The 24,094-nt window shown below is 41.2% G+C and overlaps 1 pseudogene; it reads left to right on the forward strand.

Moving 5' to 3' along the window:
• The first annotated feature begins 1,344 nt into the window (after positions 1 to 1,344).
• LOC101009571 lies at positions 1,345 to 4,207 on the forward strand (annotated as a pseudogene).
• The last annotated feature ends 19,887 nt before the right edge of the window (positions 4,208 to 24,094 follow it).

Genomic DNA, 24,094 nt, shown 5'->3' on the forward strand with positions numbered 1-24,094 from the left:
TTGTGATCTGCCCGCTTCAGCCTCCCAAGGTGCTGGGAATACAGGCATGAGGCACCGCGCCTGGCCCAGAATATATGTTTTAAATGTGCCTTTAAGTAATAACATATAATACAGAGTTTTAGAAAACAAGGGTTACAATTGTTATGGACTAAACATTCATTATGTTGATGCATAGATTTCAAGACTGAAAAATCACTAGTGAATTATTTCAAAGCTTTAAAAAAGACAGTGAATCTCATTCTGCGTCATCTCTCAGTGCAACTTAATCTTTCTTCTTAGAACCATAATAAATACAAATAACCACACTAAAAGATCTAGCACATCCTTATTCACACATTTTATAGTGCAGTAACTGGGAAGGAAAGTACTGGCTTTTAAGTAATCCTACAAAACAATTTCAGTTGATAGAACACCTGCCTACTTATTGGCAACACTACCAGTTCTTATGAAGCATATTTTAATGCTCAGCAGCTCTATTGAGGTGTGAATGCAGCTAAGTTTGCACTTGCTGGTTAGTCTATAAGACGGTCCAAGTATCTACAAACTGCCTTGAAAATAGGAATGATATCTTCTGGATCAAATGAAAACTTTACATGTTGTGAAAATGAGGATCAAAAGACTGTCAGTATGATTTATTAGAAGGGTTTTGGGCCAGGCACGATGGTTCATGCCTGTAATCTCAGCATTTTGGGAGGCTGAGGTTGGAGGATTGCCTGAGCGCAGGAGTTTGAGACCAGCCTAGGCCACATAGGGAGACAGACCCTTTCTCTACAAAAAAACAAAAAAATTAGCTGGGTATGGTGGTATGCACCTGTGGTCCCAGATACTCAGGAGGCTGAGGTAGGAGGATTGCTTGAGCCCTGGAGTTTGAGACTGCAGTGAGCCATGATCACACCACTGCAGTCCAGTCTGGGCAACAAAGCATGAGACCCTGCATGAGACCCTGTCTCAAAAAAAAAAAAAAAAAAAGAAGAAGAAGAAGAAGAAGAAGAAGAAGAAGGATTCTGAACTCCTAAACAACACATATGGTTATTGTCTTTAAAAATTAATGCACATGGCCAGGCATGGTGGCTCATGCCTGTAATCCCAGCTCTTTGGGAGGTGGAGGCGGGCAGATCACCTGAGGTCGGGAGTTCAAGACCAGCCTGACCAACATGGAGAAACCCTGTCTCTACTAAAAATACAAAATTAGCCGGCCATGGTGATGGGCACCTGTAATCCCAGCTACTCGGGAGGCTGAGGCAGGAGAATTGCTTGAACCTAGGAGGTGGAGGTTGCAGTGAGCCGAGATCGTGCTATTGCACTCCAGCCTGGGCAATAAGAGTGAAACTCCATCTCAAAAAAAAAAAAAAAAAAAATTAATGCATGTATGATGTATGTCTGTTATTCTCATTTAAGTTTCTATTTTGTCTATTTATTTCACTGATGTATCCCAGGTACCTAGAGCATTGTCTTTTAAAAGTGTTTTTAATTAGAAGATGATTTATTTTATTAAATGCTGTTTTGCCACCCTGTGAGATGGTCATGTGGGTTTTCCTCACTTACTTCTTATGATTACATATGTAATAGATTTTTTAAAGCCAACTGCATCACTCTAGATTACTGGGCTCAAATAACCAGTACCCACTCTAGCTAAAAGGAATGTATTGAAGTGATACTTGGTAGTTCAGAGAATCTCCTCAAAGGCCAGATAAACAGGCCTGGAAGCTACACCGTTTGGAACAATGCCCAACTCACACAGCAGGACTGTCCCAGTTAAGACCACTGCCGTGCACCAGATACCATAGTTTGTACCGCTGACCTAGGGCACCAGACACCATCCCTAGAACATTTGCTCTTACTGCTCCAGGAAGCTGGATGTCTCTGTGGCCATCTTTACTATTTCCAGCCACCAGCTTCCAAATGAAAGACTTGTATGAGTACATTTGATTTGTCAGCCCAAGCAACAAGGGGAACCGAGGAACAAATCTGGCTTCTATCTTGGGGACACAGAGGTTCATAAGGTGAAGAATTGCCAGACATGAGAAGGTTACTTAAAGGTGCTAGGTGACCAGAAAGAATGATAGATCAAGGAATCTTTGGATTTGTTTGAAATAAAGGTATCAGTTAGTCTGTGTAATTAGGTAGCATTCAGTGAACTTAACTTTGAAATATAACTTTGAAATGAAATGCAATGGAACTTGGCTGTATAGGTAAAGAAGGATATAAAGAATACAGACACTCCCAAATATCTAAAACATATAGAACACTATGGATCTGTGTATAATTGGGAATGAGAGAAGAGGAAGTAGTTAAGGCTGACACAGGTTTTGGTGATGGGGTAAATGGTGATACTTCAATAAGATGAGGAACAGAGGAGATGCAGATATTGTATGTGCGTGGAGGCGGGAGTTAGAAGATGGTTTGGGACTTCCTTCCTCTTCTGGCAAGATGGCGGGCGGAAAAGCTGGAGTGACTCTGAGGCAGCTGCATCTTTCCCGCCAGGATCTCACCACCTTGGATGTTACCAAGTTGACGCCATTTTCACACGAAGTTATCAGCAGACAAGCCACCATTAATATAGGTACAATTGGTCATGTGGCTCATGGGAAATCCACAGTTGTCAAAGCTGTTTCTGGAGTTCACACTGTCAGGTTCAAAAATGAACTAGAAAGAAATATTACAATCAAGCTTGGATATGCTAATGCTAAGATTTATAAACTTGATGACTCAAGTTGCCCTTGGCCAGAATGTTATAGATCTTGTGGGGGCAGTACACCTGATGAGTTTCCTACAGACATTCCAGGGACCAAAAGAAACTTCAAATTAGACACGTTTCCTTTGTTGTCTGTCCTGGCCACGGTATTTTCATGGCTACTGTGCTGAAAGGTGCAGCAGTGATGAATGCAACCCTTCTGTTGATAGCTGGTAATGAATTTTGCCCTCAGCCTCAGACATCTGAACACCTGGCTGCTATAGAGATCATGAAACTGAAGCATAATTTGATTCTACAACATAAAATTGATTTGTTAAAAGGAAGTCAGGCTAAAGAACAATACGAGCAGATCCTTGCATTTGTCCAAGGTACAGTAGCAGAGGGAACTCCCATTATTCCAATTTCAGCTCAGCTGAAATACAATATTGAAGTTTGTGAGTACATAGTAAAGAAAATTCCAGTACCACCAAGAGACTTTACTTCAGAGCCCCAACTTATTGTTATTAGATTCTTTGATGTCAACAAAGCTGGCTGTGAAGTTGATGACCTTAAGGGCGGGGGGCGTGTAGCTGGTGGTAGTATTCCAAAAGGAGTATTAAAGGTGGGTCAGGAGATAGAAGTAAGACCTGGTATTGTTTCCAAATATAGTGAAGTAAAATTCATGTGTAAACCAATCTTTTCCAAAATTGTATCACTTTTTGCAGAGCATAATGATCTGCAATATGCTGCTCCAGGCGGTCTTATTGGAGTTGGAACAAAAATTGATCCCACTTTGTGTGGGACAGACAGAACGGTGGGGCAAGTACTTGGTGCTGTCAAAGCCTTACCTGAGATATTCACAGAAGTGGAAATTTCCTATTTCCTGCTTAGACGGCTTCTAGGTGTACACACTGAAGGAGACAAGAAAGCAATAAAGGTGCAAAAGCTGTCTAAGAATGAAGTGCTCATGGTGAACGTAGGATCCCTGTTGACTTAGTGCTGTCAAGGCCGATTTGGGTAAAATTGTTTCGACCAATCCAGTGTGCACAGAGGTAGGAGAAAAGATTGCCCTTAGCCGAAGAGTTGAAAACCAATGGCGATTAATTGGTTAGGGTCAGATGAGAAGAGCAGTGACAATCAAGCCACCAGTAGATGATGACTGAAGAATACCGGTTAAATAATACATTTGGATGGAGTTGGAAGTTGAAATTTCTCTTAACAACTGGGGTTTTTTTTTCAAAGCGATATTGGGGAATTGATTTCATAGTTTGTTACCTTAGTAGGTAGCTGTAAGGTTATTCTCATTTTTTTTTTTTTTTTGTGCTTATGAAAACTTAGCTTAGGGACTACAATTAATATAAAAATTGGCATAATGTTGGATTGAATCTACATTTTGGCAGAAGTTAAGTATTCCCATATAATGTCAAAATTATACATCATGCAGTTTGTTTGTTTGTTTGTTTATTTGTTTGTTTTTGTTTTGAGTCTGGCTCTGTCACCCAGGCTGGAGTGCAGTGGTGTGATCTGCAACCTCTGCCTCCTGGATTCAAGCGATTCTTCTGCCTCAGCCCCCCAAGTAGCTGAGATTACAGGCGTGTGCCACCATACCTGGCTAATTTTTGTATTTTTAGTAGAGATGGGGTTTCAACATGTTGGCCAGGCTAGTCTCTCCTGACCTCAGGGTGATCAGCCCACCTTGGCTTCCCAAAGTGCTGGGATTACAGGCATGAGCCACCTTGCCCAGCCCAAGTCATATGGTTTGAAATGAAACTTTGCTACAACCAGCCTTTGCTGTAGCACACACATATACTACTGAACCTGTTTGAAATAAATTTTCTTTCTTTTTCATGATTCATCTTTGAGTAGCTCAGGCTGAAGGACTGAGGTACCAGTAAAAACTTAAAGGCACAAATTCTCCTTGAAGACCTTCTCCCTTTTCTTTGTCCCCATATTTTATGTTGCTTTATCTTTAAAATTTTGCATGAAAAGGAAATTAATGGGTTCAAATGAAATTGTCCTTTAGAGCATGAGTACTTGTTTCCATGGACAAATCTTTTTCTCCCCTTGCTCTTCCTGGCCTGAAACACGGGAAACCAGAGTCAGAAGTCAATGCCTTGGGATTTTTTCTGCATTGTTTTATGCCTGAAATCCAATAGTCTTCCTCCACTGGAAAATACTGTTACACCAAATAATTCTAGATGAGTAACAAAGATCTTTCCAGGCCTTCATTTTATGTTTTTTCTTAACTGTTACATTATCATGACACAGATTGTAATATTACTAATTTCTGGACGTTTCAAAAGGTCAAGAAGTAAAAGATGTTGGAAAGCAATGAGTAAGTCCTTTTCATTTTTAACTTATTCCCCATGTCCCTATACTTACTTCCCCATGTCCCTATACTTACTTCCTGTGCTTTATCTTTTTTATTTTTTTAGAGATGGAGGCTCGCTCTGTCATCTAGACTAGAGTAAAGTGGCACGATCTGGGCCCACTGCAACCTCTGCCTCTTTGGTTCGAGCGATTCTCGCACCTCAGCCTCCCGAGTAGCTGAGATTACAGACACGTGCCACCACATCCAGCTAATATTTATATTTTTAATAGAGATGGGGTTTCACCATATTGGCCAGGCTGGTCTCAAACTCCTGACCTCAGGTGATCTGCCCGCCTTGGCCTCCCAAAGTGCTGGGATTACAGGCGTGAGCCACTGTGCCTGGCTTATTTTTCTTTATTTATGTTTTTGCTTCATAAGAGGTTCTGTTAAGCAGTGATTCCTAACTCTCGCTGATATTAGAATTGCTGGGGAAGCTTTTTTAAAAAAAATGCCCCACAGAGATTCTGATTTAATTGGCTTGGAATAGAATTCAGGCATTGATATCTTTAAAAACTCCCCAGTGTTGAGAAACAAATTTAGAGAGTTGAGAAGTGGGTATGTTAAATTACAGAATCTTACTGAGTTTTGGTAGTCTGATAATATAGTTTGCTTTGCTTTTCTTAAATTTGCATTGAGATGGGATTTAAGGCATATTGTGCTCTTTTGAATGTTGAAGTTGCATTGAAGAAGTTTAGAAGCTCTGGCTATGGGTTATCTAAGTTGATGTTTTGAGGAGGCATATTAATTTTATAAACTTGGCTGACTTTTAAGGTTGTAGCATAGAAATAAAACAATTTTAAATTAAAAAAAAAGTTTAAAGTGCGTGTGGGACATCCAATTAAAGAAGTCTAGAAGGTAGGTATTAGATATCAAGGTCTGAGAGAGATCCAGGGTAAAGGTACAAATGTATGAGCGGTCACCATAGATTGGTCATTAAAGCCATGGGCTTGGTTGATATGTGAGAAGAGAAGAAAAAGAAACAGAGAAGAACCTTGAGGAACACAAATATTTAAGAAATGTGCATAAGAAGAGGAGATTATATTGCAGGAAGGCAACATGGTATAGACCAACTAGGAGGCCGAGGTGAGAGATCACAGTGGCTCAGAAAAAAGTGGCGACAGCAGAGATATTTATTTATTTAGAGATAAGGTCTGTCTCTGTCACCCAGGCTGGAACACAGTGGCGCAATCATGGTTCACTGCAGCCTCATCCTCCTGGGCTCAAGTGATCTTCCCACCTCAGCCTCCTGAGTAGTTGGGACTACAGGTGCCTGCCACCACACCAAGCAAGCTTGCTTGCTTCCTTCCTTCTTTCCTTCCTTCCTTCCTTCCTTCCTTCCTTCCTTCCTTCCTTCCTTCCTTCCTTCCTTCCTTCCTTCCTTCCTTCCTTCCTTCCCTCTTTCTCTCTTTCTCTCTTTCTTTCTTTTCTTTCTTTCACGGATCTTCGCTCTTGTTGCCCAGGCTGCAGTGCAATGGCACAATCTCGGCTCACTGCAACCTCCGCCTCCCGGGTTCAATTGATTCTCCTGCCTCAGCCTCCTCAGTAGCTGGGATTACAGGCATGCACCACCACACTCGGCTAATTTTGTATTTCTAGTCGAGACGGGGTTTCTCCATGTTGGTCAGGCTGGTCACAAACTCCCCACCTCAGGTGATCTGCCTGCCTCGGCCTCCCAAAGTGCTGGGATTACAGGCGTGAGTGCCTGGCCTTATCTTTTTCTTTTTGGTAGAGATGGAGTCTCCCTAGGTTGCCCAGACTGGTCTTGAATTCCTGGGCTCAAATGATCTTCCCACTTGGGCCTCTCAAGGTGTTGGGATTACAGGTGTGAGCCACCACATCCAGCAAAGAGATATTTAGATTTAGTGATGGAGCAGATGTGAGGGAGGAGGGAGAAAAAGAAATCAAGGATGACTCATATTTTTCTGACTTCAACATTTTGGTGGTTGGAGCTATGATTTCCTGAACTCAATTTCCTGATCATTTCCTAAACATGAAAGAGAAGCAGAGATAAAGTTGGAATTTAGCATGTTAATTTAGATGCCTTTGAGGCATCCAAGTAGGTATTTGTTTCATTGGGTAGATATTTATTGATTACCTATTCTAAGTCAGGCACTGTGTTTCAAACTGGATATTCATCTGGCAGGTACTTGGGTCTGTAACTGTCTGGCTTGAGGTCTCAGCTGCAAATGTACATTTGAGTTGTCAGCATTCAAATGGCATTTGAAGCTATAAGAATAGATGAGATCACATAGGGGGAGTGAGTAGAGTAAGAAGGGGGCTTAAGATCCAACCTGGGGAACCCCAACATTGATGAGTAAAGGAGATTGAGAAAGAGTGATCAGAGAGGTAGGAGAAAAACCAGGTTACTGTGGTATCCAGATCATGAGAGGAGAGTTTTGAGGAAGACTGTGTACTCAACAGGGCCAAATAATGTCAAGAAATCAAGTATAAAAAGGATTGAAAACCTTCCATTGGATTTAGTGGCAAGGAAGTCATTAGTTATACTAATGAAGATGAATTTCTGAATTGGAATTGCTGGGTCAAAAGATGTTTAATAAATATTGCCAAATTGCTCACCAAAAAAAGTTTATAATAATTTATACTCCTTCCAACAGCATATGAGGGTATCTGTTTCCTCATACCCTCACTAATGAATATTATGTCTTAATCTTTGCCTAATAGATTGAAATAATGTCTCATTGTTATTTGAATGTACATTTCTTTTTCATTCATTCTTTCTTTCTTTCTTTCTTTTTTTTCTTTTTTTTTTTTTTCCTGAGACAGAGTATTGCTCTTGTCGCCCAGGCTAGAGTGCAGTGGTGCCATCTCGGCTCACTGCAACTTCTACATCCCGCCTTCAAGCAATTCTCCTGCCTCAGCCTCCCGAGTAGCTGGGATTACAAGCATGTGCCACCGTGCCCGGCTAATTCTGTGTTTTTAGTAGAGGTAGGGTTTATCCATGTTGATCAGGCTGGTCTCAAACTCCCAACCTCAGGTGATACGCCCGCCTCAGCCTCCCAAAGTGCTGGGATTACAGGCATGAGCCACAACGCCCAGCCTGAATGTCCATTTTCTTGATAATTTGTGAGGCAGCATATGTTTTTGTCTGTTTATTGGCCATTTGTTTTTCTTCTAGGAATTATCAGGTCATTTTCCGTTTGTCCATTTTTTAACCAGTGCATTTTATCTTTTTCTGACTGATGTTTAAGAGCTCTTCAGATTATTAGGGTTAGTGAGCCTCTGCATATGACACATGTATCTTTTTACATTTTAAAAATTGTTCTTTTAATTTTTCTTAATGGCTTGAGTGAACTCTGAGGTTATCTACCTCCCCCAGGGTTGCCAGGTGGACACTGTGTACCACATGCATTGCTGTAAATGCTTGCTCACTGTAGAGGAATTCCTGTTCATTGGTGTTTTAGGAACCTGTTACGTTCAAGGATGTGGCCATGGACTTCACCGAGGAGGAATGGGGGCAACTAGATTCTGCACAAAGGGCCTTGTACAGAGAAGTGATGCTGGAGATCTATGGCAACCTGGTCGTAGTGGGTGAGGACAACTACTCTTTGGAGAATTCTGGTTTCTTTGGTTGTAAAAAGCTGTGGACTCTTAAAGTGGTTAACTAAGCTAGGGCTTTAGATTCAAATATCAGAATTTCCAAATCGCGACTGAAAAAAGAAAATGTTTCTCTCTAAGTAAAAACTCAAGTTTCAGGCCAGGCGTGGTGGCTCACTCCTGTAATCCCAGCACTTTAGGAGGCCAGGGCAGGAGGATTTCTTGAGCCTAGGAGCCTAGACCCTGTCTCTACAAAAAAATTAAAAATTAGCTGGGCGTGGTGGCACATACCTGTAGTCTCAGCTACTTGGAGGCTGTGGTGGGAGGATTGCTTGAGCCCATGAGTTTGAGGTTTCAGTAAGCTACGATTGTGCCACTGCAGGGGACCTGGGCGACAGAGCAAGACCCCCACCAGCTCCGGAAAAAAACCCTCCAAGTTTCTACATCCCTATTTGGTTTTTTTCCTTCTTTCTTTCTTTCTTTCCTTCCTTCCTTTCTTTCTCTCTTCCTTCTTTCTGTTCTTTCTTCCTTCTTTCCTGAAATAAATATCCTTGTACTTGTAGTTTTGAGTATTTGTTCCAGTATTTCTATAGGATAAGTCTCTAGAAGAGGAATTGATGGATCAGAGATTTATATATTTACTGTAGTATAAATTTGCCCCCTGAGTAGTTTGAATTAATTTCTATTCTTGTCATGGTAATTCCGGTTTTCCACACTCTCACTACTCCTCATCTTTTTATTCTTCACCTACCTGAAGAGTGGGGAAAATACCATTTACTATCTTTTGATTTCCTCCCTTTCTCTCCCAACTTGTTTTCCCTCTATCTTCTATTTCTCACAATAAAGTGGAAACTCTACCCTTCAAGTTGCCTAGGCCAAAAACCTTGGAGTCACCCCATTTTTCTTTCTCTCTCAGCCCCAGATCAATCCATCAGCAAATCTGTCAGCTCTACTATCAAAGTATATTCAGAATCCAACCACTCCTCACCACTTCCACTGTTGTCACCCTAATTAACCCACTGTGCCTCTCTGTCTCCCTCTCCCTTTCTCTCATTTTGAAGAGCCTCCTACGCAGCCTTCCTTACTCTCCACATCCCAGCCTGTTTTCCATGTGGCAGTCACTGTGATTGTGTAAAACACTCAGTCAAATCAAAACCTTCTCAAATCAATGTTCTTCAGTTGACGAATACACAAACTGAAGTATATCTATGCCTTGGAATTCTACACAGCATAAAAAGAACGAACTGTTGATTCACACAACAATTTGGATAGATCTGAAGGGAATTATGCTAAGTAAAGAAAGGTAATCTCAAAAAGTTACATACTGTGTGATTTCATTTCTGTAACATTCCTGAAATGACAAAATTATCAAGATGCAGAACAGATTATTGGTTGCCAGGGACTGGATAGAGGAAGTGGGAAGTGAGATGGGTCTGGCTGTAAAAAGGGTAGCACAAAGAATCCCTACGACAGAATCGTTCCTTATTTTCTTACACAATTCTATACAGGTAATAAAATTGCACAGAACTAAATACACACACAAATTAAAACTGCATATAAAACTGGTGACATTTGAATGAGGTCTGAATTGGTAACATCATCTTACATGTAAACCAAATTATAAAAATTAGATTTGAAAATACGTATGTTCTACAGAAATTTTAGAAAATACAGATGCTTAAGAATAAAATGTAGGATGGAATTTCACTAAATGTATTCCCTTAAAAAATGAAATATTGGCTGGGTGTGGTGGCTCACGCCAGTAATCCCAGCACTTTGGGAGGCCAAGGCAGGTGGATCACCTGAGGTCAGAAGTTTGAGACCAGCCTGACCAACATGGTGAAACCCCGTCTCTACTAAAAATACAAAATTAGCTGAGCATGGTGGTGCATGCCTGTAGTCCCAGCTACTCCGGAGGCTGAGGCAGGAGAATTGCTTGAACCCAGGAGGCAGAGGTTGCAGTGAGCAGAGATCATGCCAATACACTCCAGCCTGGGCAACAAGAGCAAAACTTCATCTCAAAAAAAAAAAAAAAAAAACAACAACAACAACAAAAAAAAAAAAAAACAAGAAGGAATATTATTCAGCGCTAAAAAGAAATGGGCTATCAAGTCATGAAAAGTCATGGAGGAACCTTAAATGCATATTACTAAGTGAAAGAAGCCAAACTAAAAGGCTAAATGTACTGTATGATTCCAGGTATATGACAGTCTGGAAAAGGCAAAACTATGGAGAAAGTGAAAATATCAGTGGTTTTCCAGTGTTTAGCGGGGAGGAAGGATGAGTAGGCAAAGCACAGAAGATTGTTAGGGCAGTGAAATATTCTTTATGATACTAAGATGGTGGAGACATGTCATTAGACATTTGTCAAAGCCCACAGAACGTGCAACACCAAGAATGAAGCCTAGTGTTAACTATGGATGTTGAGTGATGTGTGGGTGTAGGTTCAGCAGTTGTAACAAATGTACCATTCTGGTGCAGGAAGTTGACAGTGAGGGAGGTATGCGTGTATGGGGGCAGGGTGTATATGGGAACTCTACATTTTTTTTTTTGAGATGGAGTTTCGCTCTTGTCGCCCAGACTGGAGTGTAATGGTGTGATCTCGGTTCACTGCAACCTCCACCTCCCAGGTTCAAGCGATTCTCCTGCCTTAGCCTCCCAAGTTGCTGGGATTAGAGGCACATGCCACCACACCCGGCTGTTTTGTATTTGTAGTAGAGATGGGGTTTTACCATGTTGGCCAGGCTGGTTTCGAACTCCTGACCTCAAGTGATCCGCCCGCCTCAGCCTCCCAAAGTGCTGGGATTATAGGCATGAGCCACCAAGCCCAGCCAAGATTATCTCTTTATCTTTAAAGAGGTTTTGCAAAATCCTCAGAGGCAGAAAAGTGTCCTGCCATTTCACTAAATGTATCTAAGCATGAGTTTTTTATGTTTTTCCTAATCAGGACACATTATGCTTCTTTCTTCGTGCTATTTTCTATTTTATTAATTTTTAAAATCTTTACTAAATCCTTCTACTTATTTTAGGGTGTTTTTGTTTGTTTTGGGGTGTTTTTGTTTGTTAAGTTTTTTTGTTTTTTTTTTTTTTTTTTTTTTTGAGGTAGAGTCTTGCTCTGTCACCCAGGCTGGAGTGCAGTGGCGCCATCTTGGCTCACTGCAAGCTGCACCTCCTGGGTTCATGCCATTCTCCTGCCTCAGCCTCCCCAGTAGCTGGAACTACAGGCGCCCGCCACCACGCCTGGCTAGTTTTTTTGTATTTTTAGGAGAGACGGGGTTTCACCATGTTAGCCAGGATGGTCTCGATCTCCTGACCTCGTGATCCGCCTGCCTCGGCCTCTCAAAGTGCTGGGATTACAGGTGTGAGCCACTGCGCCCAGTCTTTGTTTAGTTTTTGGAGAGACAGGCTCTTTCTCTGTTACTCAAGCAAGAGTGCAGTGGCATGATCATAGCTCACTGTAACCTTGAACTACCGGGCTCAAGGGATCCTCCTATCTCAGCCTCCCAAGTAGCTAGGACTACAGGCGCACACCACCACTCCTGGCTAATTTTTAAATTTTGTTGGGGATAGGGTCTTGCTATGTTGCCTAGGCTGGTCTTGATCTCCTGGCCTCCAGTGATCCTCACATCTTGGCTTCCCAGAGCTCTGGGATTACAGGTGTGAGTCACCACACCTGGCCTACTTCTTTTAAGTTTATAATTATTTTTCTAGTTTCTTGAGTTAGAGCTTATTTATTCTTATTTTCCAACAAATGCATTTCACTGAATTAAATTTTCCCTGAATACTTTGGCAGCATCCTGTCCAGAACACAGTTTGGCAACATATATCAAAAGCCTTTAAAATGTTTCTGCCATTTGACTTAGAAATTTTACATCTAAGAACTACATTGAGGAAATAATCAGATGAATTATGTATAAAAGGTATATATTACCATGTTATTTTTAGTATTTTTTAAAAAGGAAACATTTTACATTACAATAACAGAAATGTTTTTCTGTAAATTATAATATTTATATATGATTCATTATTCTCTAGCAAGAAAAATTATAATTTTGGATTATTTTTAATGACTTAGGTAAATGTACATAAGTTATAGCAGATGTTAAAGATACATACATATAAGAAAAAACTGGAAAGACGCTAATATATTAATAGTATCAATGAGTGGTTTTTATTTTCTATTTTATGCTTTTCAGGATTTTGCAAGCCATCTCAAATGTTTCCCAGTATTATTGCTTGGCAAATAGCAAAAGTAAGCAAAAGTAAGTGTAACTGGTTTATTGTAGAGTGTCACCTCAATGGGGCATATAAGATTATGAAATGGTTTTATTTCTTCCAATCACTGCTTTCAACCATATTCTATTGAATTCCTCAAATAAATTAATGTATGAATAAATATTGAATGGGAAAGAAAAACCTAGAGAGCGGGCTTTAAAAAAGAGAGGTTTTCCCCTTTGCCAGCTCCCAGAGGAAGAATACGAACGGAGTAAAAGATTACAAACTGTTGAAAATATTTGCAACTCATATTGCAGACAAAGTGATCCATTGCCTTATTTATCAAGAGCTCTTAGAAATCAAGAAGAAAAAACATGGAAAATATGAAGAGACTTGTCAGAGAGAAACACAAATGACTCTTACATTTTTCGAAAGGTGTTCTACCTTTCTCATTATATGAGAAATGAAAATCAAAACCCTACTGAGACACCATTTCCTACCGATCAGGTTAGCAAAAAATTGAAAAGTGTTTTTTGTTTTGTTTTCTTGTTTTTTGTTTGTTTGTTTGTTTGTTTTTGAGGTGGAGTCTTGCTCTGTTACCCAGGCTTGAGTGCAGTGGCACGATCTCGGCTCACTGCAACCTCAGCCTCCTGGGTTCAAGCAATTCTGCCCCGGCCTCCCGAGTAGCTGGGATTACAGGTGCGCGCCACCACACCTGGCAAATTTTTTCTATTTTTAATAGAGACAGGGTTTCACCATGTTAGCCAGAATGCTCTTTATCTCCTGACCTCATGATCTGCCTGTCTCGGCCTCCCAAAGTGCTGGGATTACAGAAATTGAAAAGTTGTAAAACCCATTGTTAGTGAGGCTGTGGAAAAACAGGCATCCTCAGACTGCTATGGGCAGGCACAAAATAGAATAACTCCTTTGGAGAGGAATTTGACAGCATCTACCAAAACTGTAAATACACTTGCCTTTTGAGTCAAATACCCCGTTTCTGAGAGTTTATCCCACAGATACACTTGCACGTGTGCTTTGAAAACATTCGGCATTGTCTCCATTAGTAAAAAATGGAAAACAACACAAATGTATGTCAACAGAGGACTGGCTTAATAAACTAGACATCCACATAGTGGAATTGTATGTAGCTCCAATGAAGACTAAGCAAAACTTCCTCACTGAAATGGAAGTATCTCCAAGATATGTTATTAAATGAAAAATGCAAGATAAAGAGCAATGTATGTATGTATGTATATATAAATATATCAAATATGTACACAGAATATTTTGTGTAAGGGAGAATGAGAATTATATCCATTTTTGCTTATATTTGCATAATGTCACACTGGAAGCCGAAATAGGAACTAATAAAGTCATTTAATAATCAAAACTATATTAAAAGTTGTCTAGGGAAGCAGGGGTAAGAGTGAGACTTTCCTGTAATTTTTTCTTTTTCACTTTTAAATATAGTTTTGATTGTTGAATAACTGGAACACGTTACCCATTTGTTAAATATAAACAACAGAAATGTATTTCTCACAGTTCCGGAGGCTAGAAGGTAGGGATCAGAACCTCACCAGAGTCAGGTTCTGCTGAGGGCCCTCTTCTGGTTACAGATAACCAGCTTCTTGTAGCCTCCCATAGCAGAGAAGGCTACAGGGACCTTGGCTTGTTTTTTTGTTTGTTTGTTTTTTGAGATGGAGTCTTACTCTGTCGCCCAGGCTAGAGTGCAGTGGCGTGATCTTGGCTCACTGCAACCTCCACCTCCTGGGTTCAAGCGATTGTCCGGCCTCAGCTTCCCGAGTAGCTGGGATTACAGGTGTGCGCCACCATGCCCAGCTAAGTTTTGTATTCTTAGTAGAGACAGGTTTTCACCATGTTGGCCAGGCTGGTCTTGAACTCCTGACCTCAGGTGATTCGCCCACCTTGGCCTCCCAGAATGCTGGGATTACAGGTGTGAGCAACCATGGCTGAACCCTGTTTTTTAAATTGTGCTAAATGAGAGCCAGTGGGTTTTCAGTATTTATTGATATTAAAATATTGTTTTTCCGTATTATTATTTTTTTTTTTTGAGATGGAGTCTTGTTCTGTCACCCAGGCTGGAGTGCAGTAGTGCTGATCTCGGCTCACTGCAACCTCCGCCTCCCGGGTTCAAGTGATTCTCCTGCCTCAGCCTCCCGAGTAGCTGGGACTACAGGCACGTGCTACCATGTCCGGCTAATTTTTTTGTATTTTTAGTAGAGACGGGTTTCACTGTGTTAGCTAGGATGGTCTCGATCTCCTGACCTCGTGATCCTCCTGCCTCGGCCTCCCAAAGTGCCTTATTAACTATTTATGTGGTTATTTTTAATAAAATACTTTATTTGTAAGTTTTACACCTATACATTTGTCTGGGTTTTTTTTTTTTCTTTTTTAAATTTGTTTGTGCTATTTTAGTCAGGATTTGGTATTATGGTTATTTGGTCTCTAAAATGGAGTAATCCACCTAAATAAACTAGAAAAAGAAAGGCAAAAATAAAGCAAACAGAAGGAAAGAAATAATAAAGTTTAGCCAGGTACGGTGGCTCACACCTGTAATCCCAGAACTTTGGGAGGCCGAGGTGGGCAGATCACCTGAGCTCAGGGGTTTGAGACTACCCTGGGCAACATGGTGAAACCCTGTCCAAACAATTAGCCGGGTGTGGTGGTGCGTGCCTGTAATCCCAGCTGCTCAGGAGGCTGAGGCACAAGAATCACTTGAGTCCTGGGAGCAGAGGTTGCAGTGAGCCAAGATCATGCCACTGCACTCCAGCTTGGGCTACAGAGTGAGACTCTGTCTCAAAAAGCAAATAAAGAAAAATTTTTTAAAAGTTTAGAGCAGAAATCAATGAAATTGAAATCAGAAAAATAGAGAAAATAAATTAAATCAAACATTGATTCTTTAATAAGAAAGAGAGAGAAGACACAAATTACTGACATAAACAATGACATAAACAATGAAAGAGGGGACATTACTACTTTCCCTTTTTACAGACAGTAAAAGGATGATAGAGAATCCTAGGGACAACTCTGTGCACGCGTATACAACAACTTAAATAAAATGGACCAATTCCTTGAAAGACACAAATTATCAAAACTCATTCAAGGAGAAATAAAGTGAACAATCCTGAATCTATTAAAAGATCTAATTCATAGCTTACAAAAAGGAAAACTTGAGGTCAAATGATTTCACTGGTGAATTCTTCCAAACATTTGAAGAAGAAATAGCACAAATTCTTCACAATCTCTTCCAGAAGATAAAGAGGCAACACTTTGTAGCTCATTTTATGAAACCGGCATTACCTTCATATCAAAACTAGACAAAGATGCCAGGCATGGTGGCTCACGCTTGTAATCCCAGCACTTTGGGAAGCTGAGGTGGGTGGATCACCTGAGGTCAGGAGTTCGAGACCAGCCTGGCTAACATGGTGAAATCCCGTCTCTGCGAAAAATGCCAAAAATTAGCCAGATGTGGTGGTGGGTGCCTGTAATCCCACTTACTCAGGAGGCTGAGGCAGGAGAATTGCTTGAACACAGGAGGCAGAAGTTGCCGTGAGCTGAGATCCTGCCACTGCACTCCAGCCTGGGCAACAAGAACAAAACTCCTTCGAAAGGAACGAAGGAAGGAAGGAAGGAAGGAAGGAAGGAAGGAAGGAAGGAAGGAAGGAAGGAAGGAAGGAAGGAAGGAAGGGAGAGAAAGAGAGAGAGAGAGAGAGAGAGAGAAAGAAAGAAAGAAAGAAAGAAAGAAAGAGGGAGGGAGGGAGGGAGGGAGGGAAGGAAGGAAGGAAGGAAGGAAGGAAGGAAGGAAAGAGAGAGAGAGAGAGAGAGAGAGAAAGAAAGAAAGAAAGAAAGAAAAAGAAAGAGAACAAAACTAGACAAAGACATCATGAGAAAAGAAAGCTACAGATCAATTACCTTCATGAACATAAGTGCAAAAACTCTTCAGCAAAATCTTAGCAAATCAAATTTAGTAATATATAAGAAGATAACACATCACAACCAAATGAAGTTTATCTCAGTAATACAAGGCTGGGTCAACACTTGAAAATCAATGTAGGCTGGGCGTGATTGCAGCACTTTGGGAGGCTGAGGCAGGTGGATTAATTGACATGAGGAGTTCAAAACCAGACTGGCCAACGTGGTGAAACCCGATCTCTACTAAAAATACAAAAAATTAGCCGGGTATGGTGGCACGCGCCTGTAGTCCCAGCTACTTGGGAGGCTGAGGCAGGAGAATTACCGGAACCTGGGAGATGGAGGTTGCAGTGAGTTGAGATCAAGCCACTGGAATCCAACCTGGGCGACAGAGCAAGACTTCATCCCAAAAAAAGAAAAAGAAAATCAATGTAATGTACACTTATATAAACATTAACTAAAAATGGATCATAACAAAACTATGGGATACCACTTCATACTCAATAGCATGGCAATAATCAAGAAGACAATAATAAGTGGTGGTGGTTGTCACTCATGTATTACTGGTAGAACCGTAAAGTGGTGCAGCATTGGAAAACAGTTTAACACATCCTCAAAAAGTGACATGGAAAGTTTCCAAATGGCCCAGCAATTCCACTCCTAAGCATACTCAAGAGAAATGCAAACATATGCCCACACAAAAACCTGTACACAAATGTTCATAGCAGCAGTGTTCATATTAGCTAAAAAGTTGAAACAACCGAAATGTTCATCAGCTGATGAGTAGATCAATAACACATGGTATATCCACACAATGGAATATTATGAAGCTATAAAAAGATATCTGCTACAACATGGATGAACCTTGAAAACATGCAAAGTGAAAGAAATAAGTCACAAAAGAACACATATTGTATAATTCCATTTATATAAAATGCCTAGAATGGGTAAATTTATGGAGACAGGGTAGGTTAGTGGTTAGTGGTTTAGGACTAATGGTGGGAAGTAGGGAAGAGGATTGATTGGTAATGGGTATGAAGTTTCTTTTGGGGTGAATGATAATGTTCTAAAATTAGTTTGTAGTGATGGTTATACAATCCTATGAATGTACTAAAAAACACTGAGGCCAGGCACAGGGGCTCACGCCTGTAATCCCAGCACTTTGGGAGGTCAAGGTGGGTGGATCACCGGAGGTCACGAGTTCAAGACTGGCCTGACCAACATGGTGAAACCCCATCTCTACTAAAAGTATAAATATTAGCCTGGCGTGGTGGTGGGCACCTATAATCCCAGCTACTCGGGAGGCTGAGACAGGAGAATCACTTGAACCCACGAGGCAGGGGTTGCAGTGAGCCAAGGTCTCACCACTGCACTCCAGCCTGGGCAACATGGCAAGACTCCATCTCAAAAAAAAAAAAACAAAAAAACCCAAAAAAATCGAATTTACATTTTAAATGAGTGACTTGCATGGCATGTGAATTACATCCTAATACGGCAATTTAAAAAAAAAAAAATCACAGGCCCAGTGCAGTGGTTCATGCCTGCAATCCCAGCACTTTGGGAGGCCGAGGTGGGCAGATCACCTGAGGTCAGGAGTTCCAGACCAGCCTGGCCAACATGGTGAAACCCCGTCTCTGCTAAAAATATAAAAATTAGCCAGGCGTGGTGGTGGGCACCTGTAATCCCAGCTACTAGGGAGGCTGAGGCAGGAGAATCGCTTCAACCCCAGAGGCAGAGGTTGCAGTGAGCCGAGATCACGCCACTGCACTCCAGTCTGGGTGACAGCGTGAGACTCCATCTCAAAAAAATAAATAAATAAATAAAAATTACTATAAAATTCTTTTTTTTTTTTTTTTGTTTTTGAGACGGAGTCTCGCTCTGTCGCCCAGGCTGGAGTGCAGTGGCCGGATCTCAGCTCACTGCAAGCTCCGCCTCCCGGGTTTGCGCCATTCTCCTGCCTTAGCCTCTCGAGTAGCTGGAACTACAGGCGCCCACCACCTCGCCCGGCTAGTTTTTTGTATTTTTTAGTAGAGAGGGGGTTTCACCATGTTAGGCAGGATGGTCTCGATCTCCTGACCTCGTGATCCGCCCATCTCGGCCTCCCAAAGTGCTGGGATTACAGGCTTGAGCCACCGTGCCCTCTTAGGAAAAACAACTTTATGAGCTGTAATTAAGCAAAGAACTTTTTTTTTTTTTTTTTGAGAGCATCTCACTGTGTTGCCCAAGCTGCCTTCAAACTCCTGGGTTCAAGCAATCCTCCCACCTCAGCCTCCTGAGAAGCTGGGACTACAAGTATGTACTAAAGAGATCTAACATGTAATACCAAAAGCACAATCCATGAAACAAAAAATTGATAAATTGGATTTCATCAAAATTAGAAGCATTTTATCAGTGAAGGACATTGTTCGGAGAATAAAAAGACAATTGAGAGAAAAACATTTGTATGACACACCATGCAAAGCCATATGATATGATTTGGATTCCTGTGCCCGCCCAAATCTCATGTCAAATTGTAATCCCCAGTGTTGGAGGAGGGGCCTGGTGGGAGGTGATTGGATCATGGGGGCAGACTTCCCCTTGCTGTTCTCGTGATAGTGAGTGAGTTCTCGCAAGATCTGGTTGTTGAAAAGTATATAGCACCTCCCCTTTCACTCTCTTCCTCCTGCTCATAAGAGGTGCCTGCTTCCCCTTTGCCTTCTGCCATTATCGTAAAATTCCTGAGGCCTCCCCAGTCATGCCTCCTATACAGCCTGTGGAACGTGAGCCAATTAAACCTCTTTTCTTTTTTCCTTTTTTTTTGAGATGGAGTCTTGCTCTGTCGCCCAGGCTGGAGTGCAGTGGCACGATCTTGGCTTACTGCAACCTCCATCTCCCGGGTTCAAGGGATTCTCCTGCTTCAGCCTCCTGAGTAGCTGGGATTACAGGCACACACCTCCATGCCTGGCTAATTTTTGTATTTTTAGTAGAGATGGGGTTTCACCATGTTGGTCAGACTGGTCTTGAACTCCTGATCTCGTGATCCGCCCACCTCGGCCTCTCTTTCTTTATAAATTACCCAGTTTAAGGTATTTCTTTGCAGCAGTGCAAGAACAGATTAATATGCCATATATTTAGAATATGTCTTTTTAAAAACCCTGTCAGGCTGGGCTCAGTGACTCATGACTATAATCCCAGTGCCTTAGGAGAACGCAGGGAGAGGACTGCTTGAGACCAGGAGTTTGAGGCTGCAGTGAGCTATGATCATGCCATGGCACTCCAGCCTGGGGGACAGTGCCAGCACCTGTTCTCTGAAAAATAAATAAGTAACCTTGCAAGACTTGACAATAAGGAAACACATGATCCAATTTTTAAAAGAAAGAAGCAATATGAATGGATGTTGACCAGAGAATATATACAGAGAGCAAATAAACATCTCAAAAGATGCTCAACATCATTAATTATTAGAGAAAATGCAAATTTAAAACACAATGAAACATTATTACACATGTACTTGCTGTTTATTGCTGTGTAACAAATTATCCCAAAACTTAGTGGCTAAACCAACATGACATTTATCTCAGTTTCTGTGGGTCAAGGATCCAGGAACAGCTTAATTGGGTTCTCTGCCCAAGAGTCCCTCACAAGGCTTCAATCAAGTTATTGGTTGGGGCTGTGAACGCCATTGAAGGCTGGGAGCCTGGAGGGAAAGGATCCTCTTCCAAGCATGATTATTCACAGGATTCAGTTACTTGAGGGCTGTTGGACTGAGGGCCTCAGTTCCTCGCTGACTGTTCTCTGGAGATGGCCTTCAGTCCCTTGCCAGGGTTGACCCTTCCCATCAGATCAAGCACGCAAGAAGAGCCAGAAAGAGAAGTTCAGCAAGACAGAAGTCACAGTCTTTTGTAATGTGATCCCAGAAGCAACACCTCATCACTGTTGCCATATTAATTTACATTTAAGAAAGTGAAAGGGAAATTAATATTGTTAGTATTTCTTATTCTATTCATTAGAACCAAGGCATTAGGTTCAGCCCAAACTCAAGACGAGGAAATTATCCAAGGGTACAACTACCTGGAGGCATGAATACCATGGGAGCCATGTCAGAAACCTCCTACCACTTGCCCTTTTGAGATTAGCTATAATTTGAAAATACTGACAATACCAAGTGTTAGCAAGGGTTCAAAGCAACAGGAATTCTCATACATTGCTGGCGGGAGTGCAAAATGTCACAGCCACTCCGGAAAACAGTTTGGCACTTTCTTAAAAAGTTGAACACGTGGCCGGGCGCGGTGGCTCAAGCCTGTAATCCCAGCACTTTGGGAGGCCGAGATGGGCAGATCACGAGGTCAGGAGATCGAGACCATCCTGGCTAACACGGTGAAACCCTGTCTCTACTAAAAAATACAAAAAACTAGCCGGGCAAGGTGGTGGGCACCTGTAGTCCCAGCTACTCAGGAGGCTAAGGCAGGAGAATGGCGTGAACCCGGGAGGCAGAGCTTGCAGTGAGCTGAGATCCGGCCACTGCACTCCAGCCTGGGCGACAGAGCAAGACTCCGTCTCAAAAAAAAAAAAAAAAAAGTTGAACATGTATCGTGATACCCAGCAATCTCACTTCTAGGTATTCATTCTAGAGAACTGAACAATGAGAACACATGGACACAGGGTCACACATCATTGGGGCCTATCAAGGGGTGGGGGGCAAGGGGAGAGAGAGGATTAGGACAAATATGTAATACATGCGGAGCTTAAAACCTAGATGATGGGTTGATGGGTGCAGCAAACCACAATGGCACATGTATACCTATGTAACAAACCTGCATGTTCTGCACATGTATCCCGAACTTAAAATAAAATAAAAATAAAAATAAAAACTTATATCCAACAAAAACCTGTATACAAATGTTTCTAGCAGCATTATTCATAATCATCCAATGCTGGAACCAACTCAAATGTCCTTCAATGAGTGAATGAATAAAAAAATTGTGGTATATCCATTAAAGTTACTACCCAGAAGTAAAAAAGGACTTAATTATTAATAAATGCAACAACATGGATAAATCTAAAATACTACGTGAAAGAACCCAATCTCCAAACTCATCTCAGACACATAATGTGTGATTCCATTTATACTGTTACTGGCAGAGGGTGTCCAAGTTCTTGGTGTCTTGAACAAAGAATTGGACAAAACACACAAACAAAGCAAGGAAAGAATGAAGCAACAAAAGCAGAAATTTATTGAAAATGAAAGTACACTCCACAGTGTGGGAATGGCCCGAGCATAGAGGCTCAAGGGTCCCATTAAGAATTTGTGGGAGTTTATCCATACAATTGCTACAAAGAGAATACAATACCTAGGAATCCAACTTACAAGGGATGTGAAGGACCTCTTCAAGAACTACAAACCACTGCTCAACGACATAAAAGAGGACACAAACAAAAGGAAGAACATTCCATGCTCATGGATAGGAAGAATCAATATTGTGAAAATGGCCATACTGTCCAAGGTAATTTATAGATTCAATGCCATACCCATTAAGCTACCAATGACTTTCCTCATAGAATTGGGAAAAAAACTACTTTAAAGTTCATGTGGAACCAAAAAAGAGCCCGCATAGCCAAGACAATCCTAAGCAAAAAGAACAAAGCTGGAGGCATCACACTACCTGACTTCAAACTATACTACAAGGCTACAGTAACCAAAACAGCATGTTACTGGTACCAAAACAGATATATAGACCAATAGAACAGAACAGAGGCCTCAGAAATCACACCACACATCTACAACCATCTGATCTTTGAAAAACCTGACAAAAACAAGAAATGGGGAAACGATTCCCTATTTAATAAATAGTGCTGGGAAAACTGGCTAACCATATGTAGAAAGATGAAACTGGATCCCTTCCTTATACAAAAATTAATTCAAGATGGATTAAAGACTTAAATGTAAGACCTAAAACCATAAAAACCCTAGAAGAAAACCTAGGTAATACCATTCAGGACATAGGTATAGACAAAAACTTCATGACTAAAACACCAAAAGCAATGGCAACAAAAGCCAAAGTAGACAAATTGGATCTAATTAAACTAAAGAACTTCTGCACAGCAAAAGAAGCTACCATCAGAGTGAACAGGCAACCTACAGAATGGGAGAAAATTTTTTAAATCTACCCATCTGACAAAGGACTAATATCCAGAATCTACAAAGAACTTAAACAAATTTACAAGAAAAAAAAACACCCATCAAAAAGTGGGCGAAGGATATGAACAGACACTTCTCAAAAGAAGACATTTATGCAGACAACAGACACATAAAAAATGCTGATCATCACTGGTCATCAGAGAAATACAAATCAAAACCACAATGAGATACCATCTCATGCCAGTTAGAATGATGATCATTAAAAAGTCAGGAAACAACAGATCCTGGGGAGGATGTGGAGAAACAGGAACACTTTTACACTGTTGATGGGACTGTAAACTAGTTCAACCACTGTGGAAGACAGTGTGGCGATTCCTCAAGGATCTAGAACTAGAAATACCATTTGACCCAGCCATCCCATTACTGGGTATATACCCAAAGGATTATAAATCATGCTACTATAAAGACACATGCACACGTATGTTTATTGCAGTACTATTCACAATAGCAAATACTTGGAACCAACTCAAACATCCATCAATGATAGACTGGATTAAGAAAATGTGGCACACACATACCATGGAATACGTGCAGCCATAAAAAAGGATGAGTTCTTGTCCTTTGCAGGGACATGGATGAAGCTGGAAACCATTATTCTCAGCAAACTATCACAAGGACAGAAAACCAAACATCGCGTGTTCTCACTCATAGGTGGGAATCGAACAATAAGATCACTTGGACACAGGGCAGGAAACATCACACACCGGGGCCTGTTGTGGGGTCAGGGGATGGGGGAGGGATAGCATTAGGAGAAATACCCAATGTAAATGACGAGTTGATGGGCGCAGCACACCAACATGGCACATGTATACATATGTAACAAAACTGCACGTTTTGCACATGTACCCTAGAACTTAAAGTATAATAATAATAATAACTTTTGGGGAGTTTAAATACCCTCTAGAGGATTCCATTGGTTACTTGGTGTATGCCCTATGTAGATGAAGAGGATTAAGTAAAGTTACAAAGTCGTTTACTCTGCATATGCCCTATGAAGAGGATATTTCCTGTCATAGCTGAAGTGTGAATTGGCCTTATGTTCCCTGCCTGCAGACCCTATTTTCCTGCCTCAATATGACATTCTGGAAAAGGCAAAAATATAGGAATAGAGAACAGATCAGTGGTTGCCAGGGTTAAGGGATAAGAGGGAGAATCTGAATATAAATCA

The sequence above is a fragment of the Papio anubis genome, chromosome 1, assembly GCF_008728515.1.
Source record: "Papio anubis isolate 15944 chromosome 1, Panubis1.0, whole genome shotgun sequence".
NCBI classification, from domain to species: Eukaryota; Metazoa; Chordata; class Mammalia; order Primates; family Cercopithecidae; genus Papio; species Papio anubis.